The 11,286-nt window shown below is 48.0% G+C and overlaps 31 non-coding genes across 31 annotated transcripts; all 31 read right to left on the bottom strand.

Annotated features, from left to right (window-relative positions):
* Positions 1-5,528: 5,528 nt before the first annotated feature.
* trnai-aau (transfer RNA isoleucine (anticodon AAU)) lies at positions 5,529-5,602 on the bottom strand. The gene has a single exon. It is a non-coding gene; the product is annotated as a tRNA-Ile (tRNA).
* Positions 5,603-5,859: 257 nt separating this feature from the next.
* Positions 5,860-5,933, bottom strand: trnai-aau (transfer RNA isoleucine (anticodon AAU)). The gene has a single exon. It is a non-coding gene; the product is annotated as a tRNA-Ile (tRNA).
* Positions 5,934-6,024: 91 nt separating this feature from the next.
* Positions 6,025-6,098, bottom strand: trnai-aau (transfer RNA isoleucine (anticodon AAU)). Its single transcript has one exon. It is a non-coding gene; the product is annotated as a tRNA-Ile (tRNA).
* A 91-nt stretch (positions 6,099-6,189) lies between these two features.
* On the bottom strand, positions 6,190-6,263 carry trnai-aau (transfer RNA isoleucine (anticodon AAU)). Its single transcript has one exon. It is a non-coding gene; the product is annotated as a tRNA-Ile (tRNA).
* A 91-nt stretch (positions 6,264-6,354) lies between these two features.
* trnai-aau (transfer RNA isoleucine (anticodon AAU)) lies at positions 6,355-6,428 on the bottom strand. Its single transcript has one exon. It is a non-coding gene; the product is annotated as a tRNA-Ile (tRNA).
* Positions 6,429-6,519: 91 nt separating this feature from the next.
* trnai-aau (transfer RNA isoleucine (anticodon AAU)) lies at positions 6,520-6,593 on the bottom strand. The gene has a single exon. It is a non-coding gene; the product is annotated as a tRNA-Ile (tRNA).
* A 91-nt stretch (positions 6,594-6,684) lies between these two features.
* Positions 6,685-6,758, bottom strand: trnai-aau (transfer RNA isoleucine (anticodon AAU)). The gene has a single exon. It is a non-coding gene; the product is annotated as a tRNA-Ile (tRNA).
* A 91-nt stretch (positions 6,759-6,849) lies between these two features.
* Positions 6,850-6,923, bottom strand: trnai-aau (transfer RNA isoleucine (anticodon AAU)). The gene has a single exon. It is a non-coding gene; the product is annotated as a tRNA-Ile (tRNA).
* A 91-nt stretch (positions 6,924-7,014) lies between these two features.
* On the bottom strand, positions 7,015-7,088 carry trnai-aau (transfer RNA isoleucine (anticodon AAU)). Its single transcript has one exon. It is a non-coding gene; the product is annotated as a tRNA-Ile (tRNA).
* Positions 7,089-7,179: 91 nt separating this feature from the next.
* On the bottom strand, positions 7,180-7,253 carry trnai-aau (transfer RNA isoleucine (anticodon AAU)). Its single transcript has one exon. It is a non-coding gene; the product is annotated as a tRNA-Ile (tRNA).
* Positions 7,254-7,344: 91 nt separating this feature from the next.
* Positions 7,345-7,418, bottom strand: trnai-aau (transfer RNA isoleucine (anticodon AAU)). The gene has a single exon. It is a non-coding gene; the product is annotated as a tRNA-Ile (tRNA).
* Positions 7,419-7,509: 91 nt separating this feature from the next.
* Positions 7,510-7,583, bottom strand: trnai-aau (transfer RNA isoleucine (anticodon AAU)). The gene has a single exon. It is a non-coding gene; the product is annotated as a tRNA-Ile (tRNA).
* Positions 7,584-7,674: 91 nt separating this feature from the next.
* trnai-aau (transfer RNA isoleucine (anticodon AAU)) lies at positions 7,675-7,748 on the bottom strand. The gene has a single exon. It is a non-coding gene; the product is annotated as a tRNA-Ile (tRNA).
* Positions 7,749-7,839: 91 nt separating this feature from the next.
* Positions 7,840-7,913, bottom strand: trnai-aau (transfer RNA isoleucine (anticodon AAU)). The gene has a single exon. It is a non-coding gene; the product is annotated as a tRNA-Ile (tRNA).
* A 91-nt stretch (positions 7,914-8,004) lies between these two features.
* On the bottom strand, positions 8,005-8,078 carry trnai-aau (transfer RNA isoleucine (anticodon AAU)). Its single transcript has one exon. It is a non-coding gene; the product is annotated as a tRNA-Ile (tRNA).
* Positions 8,079-8,169: 91 nt separating this feature from the next.
* trnai-aau (transfer RNA isoleucine (anticodon AAU)) lies at positions 8,170-8,243 on the bottom strand. The gene has a single exon. It is a non-coding gene; the product is annotated as a tRNA-Ile (tRNA).
* Positions 8,244-8,334: 91 nt separating this feature from the next.
* trnai-aau (transfer RNA isoleucine (anticodon AAU)) lies at positions 8,335-8,408 on the bottom strand. Its single transcript has one exon. It is a non-coding gene; the product is annotated as a tRNA-Ile (tRNA).
* A 91-nt stretch (positions 8,409-8,499) lies between these two features.
* trnai-aau (transfer RNA isoleucine (anticodon AAU)) lies at positions 8,500-8,573 on the bottom strand. The gene has a single exon. It is a non-coding gene; the product is annotated as a tRNA-Ile (tRNA).
* Positions 8,574-8,664: 91 nt separating this feature from the next.
* trnai-aau (transfer RNA isoleucine (anticodon AAU)) lies at positions 8,665-8,738 on the bottom strand. The gene has a single exon. It is a non-coding gene; the product is annotated as a tRNA-Ile (tRNA).
* Positions 8,739-8,829: 91 nt separating this feature from the next.
* On the bottom strand, positions 8,830-8,903 carry trnai-aau (transfer RNA isoleucine (anticodon AAU)). The gene has a single exon. It is a non-coding gene; the product is annotated as a tRNA-Ile (tRNA).
* A 91-nt stretch (positions 8,904-8,994) lies between these two features.
* On the bottom strand, positions 8,995-9,068 carry trnai-aau (transfer RNA isoleucine (anticodon AAU)). Its single transcript has one exon. It is a non-coding gene; the product is annotated as a tRNA-Ile (tRNA).
* A 91-nt stretch (positions 9,069-9,159) lies between these two features.
* On the bottom strand, positions 9,160-9,233 carry trnai-aau (transfer RNA isoleucine (anticodon AAU)). The gene has a single exon. It is a non-coding gene; the product is annotated as a tRNA-Ile (tRNA).
* Positions 9,234-9,324: 91 nt separating this feature from the next.
* On the bottom strand, positions 9,325-9,398 carry trnai-aau (transfer RNA isoleucine (anticodon AAU)). Its single transcript has one exon. It is a non-coding gene; the product is annotated as a tRNA-Ile (tRNA).
* A 91-nt stretch (positions 9,399-9,489) lies between these two features.
* On the bottom strand, positions 9,490-9,563 carry trnai-aau (transfer RNA isoleucine (anticodon AAU)). Its single transcript has one exon. It is a non-coding gene; the product is annotated as a tRNA-Ile (tRNA).
* A 91-nt stretch (positions 9,564-9,654) lies between these two features.
* trnai-aau (transfer RNA isoleucine (anticodon AAU)) lies at positions 9,655-9,728 on the bottom strand. Its single transcript has one exon. It is a non-coding gene; the product is annotated as a tRNA-Ile (tRNA).
* Positions 9,729-9,819: 91 nt separating this feature from the next.
* trnai-aau (transfer RNA isoleucine (anticodon AAU)) lies at positions 9,820-9,893 on the bottom strand. Its single transcript has one exon. It is a non-coding gene; the product is annotated as a tRNA-Ile (tRNA).
* Positions 9,894-9,984: 91 nt separating this feature from the next.
* On the bottom strand, positions 9,985-10,058 carry trnai-aau (transfer RNA isoleucine (anticodon AAU)). Its single transcript has one exon. It is a non-coding gene; the product is annotated as a tRNA-Ile (tRNA).
* A 91-nt stretch (positions 10,059-10,149) lies between these two features.
* Positions 10,150-10,223, bottom strand: trnai-aau (transfer RNA isoleucine (anticodon AAU)). The gene has a single exon. It is a non-coding gene; the product is annotated as a tRNA-Ile (tRNA).
* A 91-nt stretch (positions 10,224-10,314) lies between these two features.
* On the bottom strand, positions 10,315-10,388 carry trnai-aau (transfer RNA isoleucine (anticodon AAU)). Its single transcript has one exon. It is a non-coding gene; the product is annotated as a tRNA-Ile (tRNA).
* Positions 10,389-10,788: 400 nt separating this feature from the next.
* trnai-aau (transfer RNA isoleucine (anticodon AAU)) lies at positions 10,789-10,862 on the bottom strand. Its single transcript has one exon. It is a non-coding gene; the product is annotated as a tRNA-Ile (tRNA).
* Positions 10,863-10,953: 91 nt separating this feature from the next.
* trnai-aau (transfer RNA isoleucine (anticodon AAU)) lies at positions 10,954-11,027 on the bottom strand. Its single transcript has one exon. It is a non-coding gene; the product is annotated as a tRNA-Ile (tRNA).
* Between the last annotated feature and the right edge of the window lie 259 nt (positions 11,028-11,286).

An 11,286-nucleotide genomic window follows, 5' to 3' on the forward strand; every position in this document is an offset into this window, starting at 1 on the left:
GGGGGGGTAAAAGATTTTGTTCATGGCCTCTGATCATTTGAAACGGTGTAATTTGATGTGCTTAAAAAAAAAAGGTGGTGGGGGGGGCGAACAGTTCACACATTGTAACACATTTTCCACCAGAATGATTTCGGAAGTTATATTTGTTGTAGGTGCACACTCCCTTGGGGTGTATCTTGTTTCACGCGGATGCTCTTGCACTGTTTCTATGTCTGGATGTGCTCCTCTCTTCAAATAGGCCAAGCTTGAGTGAATGTTCTCACCCACACACAGCAGCACATGCGAGCAGCACTTTCTTTTTTCGGAGGCTGCGCCGCTGCAATGTGCACCATAAACCATCACATCCTCCCCCTTTCCTGCGTGTTCATCACCGTCGTCCATTAACACTAACGCTTGCATGGACGCTTTCAGCCACTGTTATAAAAGTGTGAAGTTAACTTCTCGGCGCGTGTCCCTCCGCGTGGGTCAATCGAATCAAACGTAGGATAATCTGACGCACATCTAGAGAGGAGGAAAACGTTCAAGGACTTGTTTGCACTTTGCTTTCACGTTGCCATGATGGGACATTTCACCCTGGCCTTGACATGGCCGAAGGATGACGGGAGTGGAAGGAGCGCCATTAAGGTGCCGAACATCCGAGTACTCCTGCGCAGCTGCGTGTGAAATATTCCGCCTTTGCAAAGCTCGCCGTGCTCATTTCTGAGCCACACTGTCATTGCGGTATTAAATGGAAGCGTGTTTTCTCGCGGTCGTATTTTTGCGGTGGTGTCGATGTTTGCAATGGAACTAAAAAAAAAAAAAGCCAACTGACAAATTAGAACCGAATGTTGCGGCTAGAAAAAAGTCTCACGAAACAACTAAAGATCGCATCTCCGTGCAGTGTTTCTTTGAAGAAGGCGTCAATTATCTGCATTAATGGGCTGCTCAATAGGCTATACCGTGTCAAAACTTTTGTTTAGTTTTTTTGTTTTTTTTTTCATTCCCCGGACCAAATGAAATCGCTCTTAACGACAGCCAGAGGCAAGTCCACCTTGACTTAAGCAGATGGGCGATTTGAACAAGTGAGCCAAACAGCTCCCTTATTGACTTTTCGAGCGGTCGAGGTTAACGGATGAATCGGCAGCGTGTGTGTTCCTTTTTAATGATCCCGCTGAGCGCTGACACCGTGCGAATGAACGCGCACGCTAAATGTGCTCCTCTAGTGACCGCAATTGCTTTTAATTCAATTTCACCGGCCGGGGCAACTTGACGCACGAGGTAGGATAATAGAAGGTCAGCTTTGTCGAAATCAATTCAGGCTGCCTAAAATCCAAGCGTGTGCTCAATGACGAGATACCCTCGAATATGATCTGCTCAAGTGTTTATAAAGCTGACAAATAGCCGCACGTACTCATAGTGGTGACACATTCCTGTCATCTCCGCTGTTTGCAGAAATGAAATGCTTCATTTTTTTTCACGACCGCAGCATTTCGTGTTCTGTAAGAACATCTCTCGCTAATTGAATGCGACTTCACTGAAGAGCGTAACACGGTAGCATGATACACGTGTGTGTGTGTGTGTGTGTGTCTGCCGCAATATTAGGGAGGCCAGCATGATCCAATGACACCCGGCGTGTTGTGGTTGTCGTTTGCAGCGGTGTGCTGTAGAACTGCACCGCATCCTACCGAGAGCCGTTTTGAATATTTGGGTTCGGCACAGCTGAAAAACGACAACCCCAAGAATATACGGGAGTTATGAAATGATGTCTTAATAATAATACATTTTATTTGTGGGCACCTTTCTAAGCACTCAAGGACACCTTACACCTTGGTCTATGAAGCTGTCCATTTTCTATAACTGGGGTGTCAGACTCATTTTTTTTCGCGGGCCACATTGTAGTTACGGTTTCCCTTGGAGGGCTGTTATGAATTTTGGGAAACCATATAAATGTTTAATCCCCTCCACATATTACATACACAGCGCACAACAAATTGATGGATAACTAGATTTAAAATCAGACGTCAAGAATAATGACTGTTTTTGCGGCTTACGTATGACAATTTGAAATTTTGGTTCAGACTTTAGCAAGCATCATGAAACTTGACATGCTTAATTTGCTTTCTCGGGCCACATAAAATGATGTGACTGGCCAGATCTGGCCCCCGGGCCTTGACTTTGGCACCTGTGTTCGATAGCCTTTGAAGTAGGCCTCCAAACTTCTGAGAGACGGATTATGTGCTTTGGTCGGTGCTCCTGTTTTGGTTGGCAAAAGAATGCCGTGTTGCCGGATGAGACCGGCAGGCCTCCACCCGCGGCTTCCATCATCCACGCTCGAGACCGCTTCCTGCAGAGTTTCGGAAAGCGCACATCGTCACCATCACGCGCATGATCAAACCCGCAGTCGGTTACTCGGCGATGGAACGCACGCGGCCTCCTTGCCGTTCAAATCTGCGTACCCTGCTGCCTTTTAAATCTTTAATCTTCTTTAATCTGCAGTCTCCACCGCATGCCGTCCGATGGAGCGCACACACCCACACTCGTACACTCAAAATTTGATTTGATTACAGCTGATAGGATGACGTACGCAGCGGCCCGGGCCAAGCCTCTCCGACTCCTTTCATCCTTTGATATATCGAAGAAAATACCCTATGACGTGCACCGGATTTTTTTTTGGGGGGGGGACCAGAGATCACAAAGTTATGTAACTTTGATGGAAGAGCAATTGAAGCATTTGCGACCGGATTACAAACGTTAATGGAGAAATATTATGGAAAATTGACTTTAAAAGCTTGTGAACGAAGTGTGTCTGGGGTGCATTCAGCACTTCTGTCCCATCAGAATGTAGTGGTTTAGGTCATTGGCATAATAAGGGGCCATCATTTGTACATTTGCAATTTCACTGCCACAACATTCTGTCTTGGATTTGAATTGAATTCAATTCGGGTTTGGCCAAAAGGACACATCAGTTTCATCATACGCAAGCCTACGAAATGATTCTGAGGACAACACCGTTTTTTTTTTTCATGATAGCCACGGAAAGCAGGTGCACACTAAATAGCCAATGAATGTAAATGAAAGGCTGTCGCGCATTGAAACAGAACTGAAGTCCCTCACTGCTAATTAATTCTGCTTGCGTTGAAAGCACAACGCCAGGATCATTTGAATGAGAGAGGCTGCTTCATCAGCTCAAATTCACATCGCGCCGCCTCTCCTCGAGACAGATCGCAAGACGCCGCCATTGAGAGAAACCCCATTTTTACTCACAATGGATCCATTTTGAAACTTGATGACACATTCGGTGTCATCCTCTTCTAAATCTTTGGCTCCATTCAGCAAGCTGTCTGGCGGCTCTTCAGCGTCTTCCAATCCGCCGTGTCGTGATGTCTAACACCTCACTGTGTTGGTCGGCAAAATACGGTGATGGAAGCATGGACCATAAAGATGATTGAAAAAGCCCATCCGGGGTATTAGTAGACGCCGCAACGAACCTCAGGAGCGAGGGTTGCTCATTCGGCTCGCCTCAGCAGACAACGCAAAGGGGTAAAGAACAGACGCAGCTGCCCAACATCAAAAAACTCAAATCGTATTTCAAATAGCAAAATGGAGAAGACCTGAAAGCACAGAGCACGACCAAAGAAAAACACCTCGGAAAACAAGCGTTAGCTACGGCACACGGATGAGCTCGCTAATTTGCCGCTTCATTCACAGTGATCTTTTTTTTTTCTGGAAGCGCGTAAATAAATGCAAAAAGTGTAAATGATGCGCGATTTATTATTAGCGCAAGAAATAGTAAGCGTCTAACGTTGACTGCATTGTTGTTCCGCGTTCTCATGCTTCATCTTTCCAACTGACACGCGAGGAACTCATATTTCCGCGCGTCACGCTGGGAAGGCGCAGTGTTCATCACACTCGGCGTAGCTGTGACTCAGCCGAGGAGAAACTGTGAAACGATGTGAACCAAACACAAGTTGCTGGCTTGCTGGAGCAGATAACATGTTTTGCTTTGCTCAATTTAGAACCGAAATCAGCTGCCAGACGTGCAGAGGATGGCGTAAAGTGGTTTGGAGTCCGACAAATCCGCAAATTGAACAAAACAAATGGAGAGGAGGCTTTATTAGGAGGCGCAGCTGGTTAAACACAACCACCTCAAAAGGTGGCTGACAAGTGATGGTGACAGGCTGTCACCAGAAAATAAACCTGAATGCACGTTGTCACGCGGGGAGGAAAAAAATAGACACATGAGCACTGTGGTATGTTTCACCACTGGAGCCAGCGCCATCACATTTCCCATGAGGCCCGCCATGCAAGCCCCTCCACCCCTCCCATCTCCCCACTTCCTGTCTGCAGCTCATATTATAGTGCAGACAGCTGGAAAGGAGACAAAAGTCTCCATGGCTAAATTGCTCCACAAGTTACTGCACGGACTCGGAGCTCGCAGCGCTACTTAGCACCCATCCATCACTCTGTTTTTTAAATGTACAATGAATGGAGATGAAATGGGGAGAGCTGATGTATAATTGAACATACTCAAAGTGTGCGTCTGCCATTGTCTGGTGGGGGGGATGGACATTGTTTGCTTAGCAATGAACGCAGGAGTCTTACATCTCATTGCACCTCCACAGTTATTTAAAAAAATAAAAACTTTGCAAGGCTGACTTGGTGTGGTGGTAATATTGTCTGCAGAGACATACTGTATATAGACATACAATATAGCTCCATAAAATGTTGTGTGCAGAACAATATCAAGAGATCCATTTAACCTATGACACAGTGTAGTTTACCGTTTTTTTCCTAATGTTTACACGCACCAATCCTTGTCACAAATTTGTATGACAACAATATTGATCAATAAGCAGATCTCTCTGTATCGACAAGATGGTTCAACTCACTTACTTGCAGCCGCCTCTCGCCCAGTAATTCCCAGCCACTGCTCCGCGCCATGTTCGTGTGCAATAGTGACAGGTTCCGTTCCTCAGGTGGGCAGCAGGAAGACAATATCTGTTCGTCTCTCAGAAAAATTATTTAAACTACAAATGTTATCTTTGTTCTTTAGCCTGTGGAACAGATTACAACTGCACTAGATGGCAGATGATACAACTAATCTGTTTCGCACTCAGGAGAACAAGGAAGTGCCCCGCGGATACTACAGTAAACTAAAATGTCGAATAAAGCAGAGACAGCGTAGCTGCTCGTCACCTAACCCGTCGCTCGCACATTGGGCGTGCGTTAGGAAGTAAATATACTGATCGTCGGGAGTTATTTGTGTGGTGCAAAACGTTCCGGGATAAAATCAACTCGGGCCATCCAGCAATCGAACACCTGGGAAAATGCTCTTGTCAACTCAGCAAACCAGCTACTTTGTTGACTTTCGGTGTGCAGAAGTAAACGTAAACGGAGGACGTGCCGTGGACTGAAAAGTTGCCTGTGCTACGAGAATTGAAGTTCAGTACTAATTTGGCCAGAAGGAAACTTAAGGCGAGGATACATTGCAGCGTCTTGTGTAGTGTTGCTTGCACATCGTGAAATGTTCATTGATTCCTATAAAACGCTGGCCCGTACGGGGATCGAACCCGCGACCTTGGCGTTATTAGCACCACGCTCTAACCAACTGAGCTAACCGGCCACATTTTCCCATCTGAGTTTACCAAAAAGTAGATAGACGTTGAGGAATCTGGTTTAAATGAGCTTTAGTTCACGTAAAAAAAAAAAAGAAGCTGGCCCGTACGGGGATCGACCCCGCGACCTTGGCGTTATTAGCACCACGCTCTAACCAACTGAGCTAACCGGCCATACGACGCGTGTAGAGTTGACAAACTTAAATCAATGCTGGCGATACACTGCAGCAGAAATGTGAAGTGTTCATCGTTTCCAAAACTAACATGGCCCGTACGGGGATCGAACCCGCGACCTTGGCGTTATTAGCCCCACGCTCTATCCAACTGAGCTAACCGGCCATACGACGCGTGTAGGGTTGACAAACTTAAATCAATGCTGGCGATACACTGCAGCAGAAATGTGAAGTGTTCATCGTTTCCAAATCTAACATGGCCCGTACGGGGATCGAACCCGCGACCTTGGCGTTATTAGCCCCACGCTCTATCCAACTGAGCTAACCGGCCATACGACGCGTGTAGGGTTGACAAACTTAAATCAATGCTGGCGATACACTGCAGCAGAAATGTGAAGTGTTCATCGTTTCCAAATCTAACATGGCCCGTACGGGGATCGAACCCGCGACCTTGGCGTTATTAGCCCCACGCTCTATCCAACTGAGCTAACCGGCCATACGACGCGTGTAGGGTTGACAAACTTAAATCAATGCTGGCGATACACTGCAGCAGAAATGTGAAGTGTTCATCGTTTCCAAATCTAACATGGCCCGTACGGGGATCGAACCCGCGACCTTGGCGTTATTAGCCCCACGCTCTATCCAACTGAGCTAACCGGCCATACGACGCGTGTAGGGTTGACAAACTTAAATCAATGCTGGCGATACACTGCAGCAGAAATGTGAAGTGTTCATCGTTTCCAAATCTAACATGGCCCGTACGGGGATCGAACCCGCGACCTTGGCGTTATTAGCCCCACGCTCTATCCAACTGAGCTAACCGGCCATACGACGCGTGTAGGGTTGACAAACTTAAATCAATGCTGGCGATACACTGCAGCAGAAATGTGAAGTGTTCATCGTTTCCAAATCTAACATGGCCCGTACGGGGATCGAACCCGCGACCTTGGCGTTATTAGCCCCACGCTCTATCCAACTGAGCTAACCGGCCATACGACGCGTGTAGGGTTGACAAACTTAAATCAATGCTGGCGATACACTGCAGCAGAAATGTGAAGTGTTCATCGTTTCCAAATCTAACATGGCCCGTACGGGGATCGAACCCGCGACCTTGGCGTTATTAGCCCCACGCTCTATCCAACTGAGCTAACCGGCCATACGACGCGTGTAGGGTTGACAAACTTAAATCAATGCTGGCGATACACTGCAGCAGAAATGTGAAGTGTTCATCGTTTCCAAATCTAACATGGCCCGTACGGGGATCGAACCCGCGACCTTGGCGTTATTAGCCCCACGCTCTATCCAACTGAGCTAACCGGCCATACGACGCGTGTAGGGTTGACAAACTTAAATCAATGCTGGCGATACACTGCAGCAGAAATGTGAAGTGTTCATCGTTTCCAAATCTAACATGGCCCGTACGGGGATCGAACCCGCGACCTTGGCGTTATTAGCCCCACGCTCTATCCAACTGAGCTAACCGGCCATACGACGCGTGTAGGGTTGACAAACTTAAATCAATGCTGGCGATACACTGCAGCAGAAATGTGAAGTGTTCATCGTTTCCAAATCTAACATGGCCCGTACGGGGATCGAACCCGCGACCTTGGCGTTATTAGCCCCACGCTCTATCCAACTGAGCTAACCGGCCATACGACGCGTGTAGGGTTGACAAACTTAAATCAATGCTGGCGATACACTGCAGCAGAAATGTGAAGTGTTCATCGTTTCCAAATCTAACATGGCCCGTACGGGGATCGAACCCGCGACCTTGGCGTTATTAGCCCCACGCTCTATCCAACTGAGCTAACCGGCCATACGACGCGTGTAGGGTTGACAAACTTAAATCAATGCTGGCGATACACTGCAGCAGAAATGTGAAGTGTTCATCGTTTCCAAATCTAACATGGCCCGTACGGGGATCGAACCCGCGACCTTGGCGTTATTAGCCCCACGCTCTATCCAACTGAGCTAACCGGCCATACGACGCGTGTAGGGTTGACAAACTTAAATCAATGCTGGCGATACACTGCAGCAGAAATGTGAAGTGTTCATCGTTTCCAAATCTAACATGGCCCGTACGGGGATCGAACCCGCGACCTTGGCGTTATTAGCCCCACGCTCTATCCAACTGAGCTAACCGGCCATACGACGCGTGTAGGGTTGACAAACTTAAATCAATGCTGGCGATACACTGCAGCAGAAATGTGAAGTGTTCATCGTTTCCAAATCTAACATGGCCCGTACGGGGATCGAACCCGCGACCTTGGCGTTATTAGCCCCACGCTCTATCCAACTGAGCTAACCGGCCATACGACGCGTGTAGGGTTGACAAACTTAAATCAATGCTGGCGATACACTGCAGCAGAAATGTGAAGTGTTCATCGTTTCCAAATCTAACATGGCCCGTACGGGGATCGAACCCGCGACCTTGGCGTTATTAGCCCCACGCTCTATCCAACTGAGCTAACCGGCCATACGACGCGTGTAGGGTTGACAAACTTAAATCAATGCTGGCGATACACTGCAGCAGAAATGTGAAGTGTTCATCGTTTCCAAATCTAACATGGCCCGTACGGGGATCGAACCCGCGACCTTGGCGTTATTAGCCCCACGCTCTATCCAACTGAGCTAACCGGCCATACGACGCGTGTAGGGTTGACAAACTTAAATCAATGCTGGCGATACACTGCAGCAGAAATGTGAAGTGTTCATCGTTTCCAAATCTAACATGGCCCGTACGGGGATCGAACCCGCGACCTTGGCGTTATTAGCCCCACGCTCTATCCAACTGAGCTAACCGGCCATACGACGCGTGTAGGGTTGACAAACTTAAATCAATGCTGGCGATACACTGCAGCAGAAATGTGAAGTGTTCATCGTTTCCAAATCTAACATGGCCCGTACGGGGATCGAACCCGCGACCTTGGCGTTATTAGCCCCACGCTCTATCCAACTGAGCTAACCGGCCATACGACGCGTGTAGGGTTGACAAACTTAAATCAATGCTGGCGATACACTGCAGCAGAAATGTGAAGTGTTCATCGTTTCCAAATCTAACATGGCCCGTACGGGGATCGAACCCGCGACCTTGGCGTTATTAGCCCCACGCTCTATCCAACTGAGCTAACCGGCCATACGACGCGTGTAGGGTTGACAAACTTAAATCAATGCTGGCGATACACTGCAGCAGAAATGTGAAGTGTTCATCGTTTCCAAATCTAACATGGCCCGTACGGGGATCGAACCCGCGACCTTGGCGTTATTAGCCCCACGCTCTATCCAACTGAGCTAACCGGCCATACGACGCGTGTAGGGTTGACAAACTTAAATCAATGCTGGCGATACACTGCAGCAGAAATGTGAAGTGTTCATCGTTTCCAAATCTAACATGGCCCGTACGGGGATCGAACCCGCGACCTTGGCGTTATTAGCCCCACGCTCTATCCAACTGAGCTAACCGGCCATACGACGCGTGTAGGGTTGACAAACTTAAATCAATGCTGGCGATACACTGCAGCAGAAATGTGAAGTGTTCATCGTTTCCAAATCTAACATGGCCCGTACGGGGATCGAACCCGCGACCTTGGCGTTATTAGCCCCACGCTCTATCCAACTGAGCTAACCGGCCATACGACGCGTGTAGGGTTGACAAACTTAAATCAATGCTGGCGATACACTGCAGCAGAAATGTGAAGTGTTCATCGTTTCCAAATCTAACATGGCCCGTACGGGGATCGAACCCGCGACCTTGGCGTTATTAGCCCCACGCTCTATCCAACTGAGCTAACCGGCCATACGACGCGTGTAGGGTTGACAAACTTAAATCAATGCTGGCGATACACTGCAGCAGAAATGTGAAGTGTTCATCGTTTCCAAATCTAACATGGCCCGTACGGGGATCGAACCCGCGACCTTGGCGTTATTAGCCCCACGCTCTATCCAACTGAGCTAACCGGCCATACGACGCGTGTAGGGTTGACAAACTTAAATCAATGCTGGCGATACACTGCAGCAGAAATGTGAAGTGTTCATCGTTTCCAAATCTAACATGGCCCGTACGGGGATCGAACCCGCGACCTTGGCGTTATTAGCCCCACGCTCTATCCAACTGAGCTAACCGGCCATACGACGCGTGTAGGGTTGACAAACTTAAATCAATGCTGGCGATACACTGCAGCAGAAATGTGAAGTGTTCATCGTTTCCAAATCTAACATGGCCCGTACGGGGATCGAACCCGCGACCTTGGCGTTATTAGCCCCACGCTCTATCCAACTGAGCTAACCGGCCATACGACGCGTGTAGGGTTGACAAACTTAAATCAATGCTGGCGATACACTGCAGCAGAAATGTGAAGTGTTCATCGTTTCCAAATCTAACATGGCCCGTACGGGGATCGAACCCGCGACCTTGGCGTTATTAGCCCCACGCTCTATCCAACTGAGCTAACCGGCCATACGACGCGTGTAGGGTTGACAAACTTAAATCAATGCTGGCGATACACTGCAGCAGAAATGTGAAGTGTTCATCGTTTCCAAATCTAACATGGCCCGTACGGGGATCGAACCCGCGACCTTGGCGTTATTAGCCCCACGCTCTATCCAACTGAGCTAACCGGCCATACGACGCGTGTAGGGTTGACAAACTTAAATCAATGCTGGCGATACACTGCAGCAGAAATGTGAAGTGTTCATCGTTTCCAAATCTAACATGGCCCGTACGGGGATCGAACCCGCGACCTTGGCGTTATTAGCACCACGCGCTAACCAACTGAGCTAACCGGCCGCATAAGACTTAAGTGCTGAATGTAGTCCATCTATAGTTAAAGTATGGAGATTGATAAAGCAAATTGATTGTATGGGCGTAGAACCGGGTACAGTACCTTGGTGTTTTGAGAATTCGAGCCAATTAAATTTACCGGCCACACTATCTTGAATAAGTTGGCCAAAAGCGTATCTAGGCCGGGAATACATTGCGGTGGCAACATACAAATCATTGATTGTTTGTTAAAATAGGTAGCTGGCCCGTACGGGGATCGAACCCGCGACCTTGGCGTTATTAGCACCACGCTCTAACCAACTGAGCTAACCGGCCATACTTAACAGACAAAATTGGCCAAAAGGATCGAGGGTGCGGATACGTTGCGGTATCGGAAGGGAGGTAGTCATCGGTTTCAAAAGGTAGATGGCCCGTACGGGGATCGAACCCGCGACCTTGGCGTTATTAGCACCACGCTCTAACCAACTGAGCTAACCGGCCATATTCGGCAAAGGCCTTAAATGCTTAAAATAAATACAGCATCACAACCAAAATTTGCTGTCGAACACAGACAAGTTTAAGACCAACGACCTCTCAGCTGCGTACAAGTCCGTGCTTGACCAAAGCCAATGGTTTCCTGATGTGCCTGATTCTATAGCAATCCACAACCTCTTTGAAATTAATGCAAATGCTGTTACTCCATAACTGGTTTTATGATGTGTAATTCAGACAAATATCAGGCACGTAAACGCACAGTGTT

The sequence above is a fragment of the Hippocampus comes genome, unplaced genomic scaffold (genome assembly GCF_001891065.2).
Source record: "Hippocampus comes isolate QL1 unplaced genomic scaffold, H_comes_QL1_v1.1 scaffold195, whole genome shotgun sequence".
NCBI lineage: Eukaryota > Metazoa > Chordata > Actinopteri > Syngnathiformes > Syngnathidae > Hippocampus > Hippocampus comes.